Consider the following 7,723-nt stretch of genomic DNA (forward strand, 5'->3'; position numbering starts at 1 on the left):
CTTCCTTCCTTCCTTCCTTCCTTCCTTCCTTCCTTCCTTCCTTCCTTTCTTTCTTTCTTTCTTTCTTTCTTTCTTTCTTTCTTTCTTCCTTTCTTTCTCCTTCCTTCCTTCCTTCCTTCCTTCCTTCCTTCCTTCCTTCCTTCCTTCCTTCCTTCCATCCTTCCTTCCTTCCTTCTCTTTTCTTTTCTTTCTTTTCGGTGGAGTCTCGCTCTTTCACCCAGACTGGAGTGCAGTGGCGTGGCAATCACTGCAACCTCTCCCTCCCGGGTTCAAGTGATTATCTTGCCTCAGCCTCCTGAGTAGCTGGGATTACAGGTGTGCACCACAATGCCCGGCTAATTTTTTTTTTTTTTTTTCATTTTTGGTAGAGATGGGTTTCCGCCATGTTGGCCACACTGGTCTTGAACTCCTGACCTCAGGTGATCCACCTGCCTCGGCCTCCCGAAGTGCTGGGATTACAGGTGTGAGTCGCTGTGCCCGGCCAAAAAATGGTAATTTCATGATCTTCATTGAAATACAAGAAACTCACGACTTAGAGGGACACTTGTTCCACATCTGGCAGGAGGAGAGAGGGCTTACTCCTTAGGGAGGTGAAGGAAGGGTCCCCAAGGCAGGTGACACCTGACTGAAGCAGGGACAGAAGTCCTCCAGGCAGAGGGGAAGGCAGGGGAGGCTGGGAGAGTGGGCAGGGCTTGGGCACAAGTGCTTTACAAGCTGGAGCGAGGAGTCTCAATTTCACTCAAAGTGCAGTGAGATGCCCTCAAAAGGTGGCTGATGAGACAGTGGCCCTTTGTATCTGTGGGGGTGACACAATACATGGTCACCTTTAGATGGTTCTTTCCTGTTTCCTCACCTGACTTAAATAAAATCTGTTAAGAATTTCTCTCTTTCCTTATGTTGAAAGATAAAAGTCCTCAATATCTCCAGAAGTCCTGAATTGCTCTAGGAACGAGAGAGCTCCGTACCTCCAGTCGCCTGTCCTTTCACCCTCCATGTCTGTAGTTGCCTGTCCTTGCAGCCTCCATGTCTACAGCCACCTGTCCTTGCAGCCTCCGTACCTAGTTGCCTGTCCTTGCAGCCTCCGTGCTGGTCCTTGCAGTCTTCGTACCTAGTTGCTTGTCCTGGCAGCCTCCATACCTGTAGTTACCTGTCCTCGAAGCCTCCGCACCTGTAGTCGCCTGTCCTTGCAGCCTCCATACCTGTAGCCACCTGTCCTTGCAGCCTCCATGCCTGTAGCCACCTGTCCTTGCAGGGTAGTTAAAGTCGCATGAGCTCAGAGTTCACCTCGGTGTCTTCGAATGAGAAGCTTATGTTGAATTCAGCCAGATAGGAGCTTTATGACGGGTTAGAAAAGTAAATCATTTCAAGTGACAAATTGCCCTAGCATGACCACAAAGTGACTAATACACAGGACCATAAATCTGGTAATAAGGGGCCAAGTCCAGGAATGTCTGTTTGCTTTTATTTTTTGGGATTTCTCGCTTCAGAGTAAATGAATCCCTTCAGTATCCACCCTCCTTTTCCTACTTAGAGTAGAATCTTAATCTGGGCCACCATGGGAGATGGTTACAGTTCTGACCCCAGTGAGTGGTGCTTCCTGGCCCCACACCCTTGCAGTGTGACATCGCTGCCCCGACACCACATGGTGTGGCCTGTCTACCTCCTTGAATCTGGGCTGGTCCTGTGGTTTGCTTTGATTAATAGAATACAGTAGGAGTGTGGTCATGTGAGTTCTGGAGCCTAGACCTTTAGGAGCACAGCAGCTCCTGCCCTGCACCCCTCGGAATACTGAGGCCACCACGCCATGATCCATATGGCCCACTGGAGAATGACTGGCCTTATGGAGGAGACAGCGGAGGCCACTGCCACTGTGCACGCGTGAGGCCACTGTGGTCCTTCCTTCCAGCTGTCCAATACCTGCAGCCACTGGACAGTCCCACAGAACTGCCTGGATTGTCACCTCATGAAACTGTGAGAAATAATCAATTGCTGATGTCTCAGTCCTGCATGGTGGTTTATTATACTGCAATGGATATTGCATTTAGCCCCTTAGTTACAGGGCGCATCTCCCCGCCTCCTGTGCAGCTGGCGTGGCTGCCTGGCGAGGTTCAGGCTGATGGGATGTGAGCAGCAGTGAAGTGAGCAACTTTGGAGCCAGGTCCTTTGAGGAAAGAAGTGTCCTTTCTTTTCACCATCTTCCCACTGGCTGGAGTGTTGGCATCACAGTGCACCATTTTGGACCTCGAAGATGAGTTTGACATTGAAGAATGCAAGAGTGGAACAGAGGAGGCTGGGTCCCGCCTCTGCGGAGGCACCATGTCAGCCCTGGACTCCATATTCTCATGCCATTATAGGAAAGAGATGAGAACACTGGTCTTGTTGAAAACACTATTACTCAGAGCCTCCGATACAGCGTTCATCTGTGTTGTAACTGATATCACCACCTTCCCAAAGATTCTGTTCTCCTACTTGTGGTAAAGCCTGAAGTCTTCTTCTTGTTCTTCTTTTTCATTTTTAGACAGTGTCTCACTCTGTTGCCAAAGCTGGAGTGCAGTGGCATGATCACAGCTCACTGCAACCTCGAGCTCCTGGGCTCAAGTGATCTCCCACTTCAGCCTCCGCAGTAGGTGGAACTCTGTAGTTCCATGTGCCACCATGCCTGGCTGATTATTTTATTTTTTTGTAGAGACAGGATCTTGCTATGTTGCCCAAGCTGCTCTGGAATTCCTGGCCTCAGGTGATCCTTCCTCCTTGGCCTTTCAAAGCACTGCGATGACAGGCATGAGCTGCCACTCCCAGCCTCTGAAGGCCTCCTGATGGTGCAGCTACCCCAGCTCCTAGCATTTCAATACCTTTCCTCTCATGATAAGGCCAGCACTCAAAATAGAGAGTCCCCAAGATGGTCACAGGCGCAGTTTTGTTTTCTCCATGTGTAGGACCTTCTGTGATGAGCCCCGTGGCTTGGTCTCTAGGGATTTACCCTCCACCTCTGAGATAGGTCCCCCATCTTCATCCCTTCCCACCTGGTGGCAGGATGACTTGATAGAGAAATAGGCCATGATCTGTCCCCCTACAGATGCATGAGAAAGCTACTAGAAAGGTACTTCCCTCCCTCTCTGGAGTGATTCCCGAGAGACGTGTGCCCGGATGGTGTGGATTTCCCTTTCCCAGGAAAACACCCAGGCTTTGCTTTTGGAGATTCTTAACTCATAATCACTTCCAGTTCAGAAAAGAGATTCTAAACTCGCAGCCTTTGGGCCAAATCCAGTTCTCAGGTTTTATTTGAACCACACAGTCTTGTTTGTTTGTTTTTGATTAGTTGTTGATATTTTAAAATTGAGGGATTTCTGAGCAGAATCTGTATTTATAGCTTTTCTTGAAAAAGTGGAGGCCAGTCATGGTGGTGCAGTTCTGTAATCCCAGCATTTGGGAGGCCAAGGAGGGTGGATTGCTTAAGCCCAGGAGTTCAAGACCAGACCAGCCTGAGCAACATAGTAAGATCTGTCTCTTAAAACAAACAAACAAACAAAAAACAAAACAAAGGGGCCAGGTTCAGTGGCTCACACCTGTAATCCCAGCACTTTGGGAGGCTGAGGCTGGTGGATCACCTGAGGTTAGGAGTTTGAGACCAGTCTGGCCAACATGTCAAAACCCCATCTCTACTAAAAACACAAAAAATTAGCTGGGCGTGGTGGCAGGTGCCTGTAATCCCATCTACTCAGGAGGCTGAAGCAGAAGAATCGCTTGAACCCAGGAGGTGGGGACTGCAGTGAGCCAAGATCACACCATTGCACTGCAGCCTGGGCAACAAGAGTGAAACTCCATCTCAAAAACCAACAAAAAAAAATTAGCCAGGTGTGCTGGTGCACACCTGTGGTCTCAGCTACTCTGGAGGCTGAGGTGGGAGGATTGCTTGAGCCCAGGGGGTCAGTGCTGCAGTGAGCTATGATGGCACCACTGCACTCCAGCGTGGACAACAGAACAATACCCTGCCTCAAACGGGGGGAAAAAAAAGAAAGAAAGAAAGAAAGAAAGAAAAAGAAAAACTGAAACGTTTGGCAATATGAGGCTACAACAGAATCGCCCTATTAGGCAGGACACGGCTCTCCAATCACTCCGGTCCCCCAACTCCACATAGCACTCTGGCCTCTGAGCCTGGGCAGTTGAGGTGACTTTTGAGACCCTGGCTTCCTCTGTAGCTCGGCTTCTGCTCCAGCCCGCCCCCCATCTTGAACCTCACATTTCCGAGGTGAGCCACACTTCGGGTGACCAACACCCTTCTGAAAGTGAAAGGCATTGTGATTAGTAATTACCGGAGAAGCCCGGCTTCAGCATGGCCTATCTGGGAAGTTCGGGACCTGTCTGGTTCCCCTAACTCCCTCTCACCTCTCAACCTTTGTCTATGCTGTATCCTCTGCCCAGAACTCACTTCCTTTTCTCGTTCACCTGACCCCTGCCTCAGCTGAAGTGATCTTCCTCCAGATCCTCTTGATCCCCCATCTGGGAGAAATTCTGCCTCTTGCTTGCTGCCATGGCAACCTGCATTTCTTTCCCTGGAGACTGTACATTCCGAGGGAACAGGAAGCCCCATTGCACCCCTAGACCCTAGGACAATACCTGGAACATGTAACAAACAATTGCTGAGAAAGGGAATGAATGAATGAACAGCCTTGGGTTTCCCCAGCTTCCTATCCTGTGTGCCCTCTTTGAGGAGAGACAGCTCTCAGGTATCTGTTTCCCTTCATCCTAACACGTCTTTACAACCATATAGTACCCAATTGGGCCATTTCACATTTTCATTTCTTTTTTCTTTTCTTTTTTTTTTTTTTTTTGAGACAGGAGCTCTCTCTTTCACCCAGGCTGAGTGCAGTGGTGTGATCATAGCTCACTGCACCCTTGATCTCCTAGGCTCAAGGGATCCTCCTGCCTCAGCCTCCTGAGTGATTGGTACTACAGGCCTACATTACTGTGCTAGTCTAAATTTTTATTTATTTTTTTGAGACGGAGTCTTGCTCTGTCATCCAGGCTGGAGTGTAATGGCGCAATCTCAGCTCACTGCAACCTCTGCTTCCTGGGTTCAAGCGATTCTCCTTCCTCAGCTTCCTGAGTAGCTGGGATTATAGGCACCCACCACCATGCCTGGCTAGTTTTTGTATTTTTAGGAGAGACGGGGTTTCACCACGTTGGTCAGGCTGGTCTCGAGCTCCTGACCTCATGATTTGCCCACCTCGGCCTCCCAAAGTGCTGGGATTGCAGGTGTGAGCCTGATTTTTAAATTTTTGTAAAGTCAGGGTCTCGCTGTGTTGCCCAGGACAGTCTCAAGCTCCTGAGCTCAAGTGATCCTCCTGCTTCTGCCTCCCAAAGTGCAGGTATTACAGGAGTGAGCCACTGGGCCTGGCACACTTTACATTTTCTAGAGCCCAAGAGACTGAATATACAAAGGGATAGTGGCCAGACTAGACATAAAAATAGACATCTGCCCCAAAGCCTGCCGCAACCAGCCCAGAAGGCCTATCAATAACTAACTATCAGCCCCATGTCCAGGACTTAATCAATAACTGATGGCTTCCTAGTTTTTGTCCCTGCTTCTAACTTAGGACCAACCAGACAAAGCCAAATATGTCCCCCAGTCAATTGCACAGGATGCCCGCTTCCAGTGAGCGACGTACAGCCTCCCAGGCCAGCAGCTTCTACTTGAGGCATCCCTGAAGCCTTGCCATTTTCCACTACAAAGCTTTCCTACTGTGCTGCCCATTTTTGAGTCTCTGCCAAAACGCAAGTGATGGCGACCGACTCCCTTGCTAAAGCCAGCTGTGAATGAATAGGCTTTGCCTGTTCTCGTTTGGTTGATCTTTGTGTCTTTCTGCAATCATCTGGTCCAGCTACTGTAATAAATAGATCAATAGAGCAACTTCTTTTCTGCTTCCTCTGTGGGCATTCCCATCTTGGCGCAGACTTGAACAATTGCTAGAATCCTTCCCCTTATCTGCCCCCATCCCCCACTGCCATTAAAGGATAAGATCCCTCTGCAGGCTGGGCTGAGTGAACGTGAACAGGATGCATTGGTTGCCAAGCTCTGCCATATACGTATTTGCCTGTTGAGACCAATCGTGCTAACATGCCAGGGCCAGGAGAGAGAAGCTGAGTGGGATGACCCCGCCTTACTCCTCCTCTTTGAAATTCTCCCTCTCTTAATTCACACAGGCATCTCCAGCCCAGCCCCTCCCAGGCATGGCCCCACTGACTCAAGTTCTCGCAGAGACCCTGGATGTCTGCCCTGTTCTGTTCTCTCACCCCACCTTCCTAGGGATTCCCTTGCTACCTCCTTTTACCCTAAAAAGGGATTAAGATGAAATCATTCTGTGGTCACTAGATGTTGTCTGTGCCTGAGACAGAGTGGGGACCCCTCTTAGAGGCCTGCTGGCTTCCCCAACGCGTGGAAATAAAGAAAAATCTTGAGTTTCTTCAAGGAGAATTCCAGATGCCTTCCTAATCCGGAGAAGTATATGAGCAGCCTGGTAAGCAGGAAGATAGCAGTCACTGCAAACAAGGAAGTGAGAGCCTCAAGATGTGTGGTTTCCCAGAAAACCAAGGGTTTTAACATACATCCCTGAGTTGTTTTTCAGAAACTTGGACTCCCACTGTATTAGTCCGTTCTTGCATTGCTACGGAGGACTACCTGAGACTGGGCAATTTATAAAGAAAAGAGATTCAATTGGCTAATGGTTGGTTCCTCAGGCATTACAGAAATCATGGCTGGGGAGGCCTCAGGAAACTTACAGTCATGGTGAAGGCGAAGAGGAAGGAGTCATGTCTTACACGGCTGGAGAAGGAAAGAAGAGAGAGCAGGGCGAGATGCTACACGCTTTTAAACAACCAGAATTTTTGATAACTCACTCACTATCATGAGAACAGCAAGGGAGAAATCCGCCCCAAGGTCCAGTCGCCTCCCACCAGGCCCCTCCTCCAACATTGCAGATTACAATCCAACATGAGATTTGAGTGGGGACACAAATCCAAACCGTATCACCCCCAAATGGAAAATGCCATCTGCTGGTATGTGGGCCACTGATAATGGAACCGAAGACTGAACTCTGGTCACTATTCTTTGCTCTAAATTTCTTCCTGAGGGCCGTGGAGAGACAGTCACTTCCATAGGCCAGACCTTAACATTCCTTCCTGCTGACCCCAAGATTTTAGTCAAAGCCTTGCTTCCTTAACCAATTGCAAATCAAAGAATCTTTGAACTCATGTATGACGTGTAAGCCTTGCTTCAAGATATCCTAACTTTTTAGGGCAAACTAATGTATAACCTCCAGGTATTGGTTTATGATTTTGCCTATAACTTCTGCTTTCCTGAAATGTACCTCGCCCTTAAAAACTCTCGCTTGGAGGGTTAACATTGGGTTAACAGCAATTTCTCAGTTGCTGTGTTGGTACTCAAGGCTCACAAGTGTCCCCAGTCTCTGGGGAATGGTCTTGGCTGCAGGGGAGCCGCACCTTCTCCTGGGTGGCAGTAGGATAAGCTGGAGGAAGCGGGGAAGAATGGCTGGTGGTCAATGACTGACCCACCCAGGGAGAACCAAGGGCCACACTTCAGCCTCAAGGAGGGACCTGTTCATGCTCACAGCTTCCGGGAACCAGGCTGGAGTCAGGGTCAGGGGAGAGCTCCCTGTACTTAGCCTCTTTCCCCACTCCATCCTACTTTCTTCTCTTCATCTCT

This window comes from Piliocolobus tephrosceles, chromosome 17 (genome assembly GCF_002776525.5).
Source record: "Piliocolobus tephrosceles isolate RC106 chromosome 17, ASM277652v3, whole genome shotgun sequence".
Classification (NCBI taxonomy): domain Eukaryota; kingdom Metazoa; phylum Chordata; class Mammalia; order Primates; family Cercopithecidae; genus Piliocolobus; species Piliocolobus tephrosceles.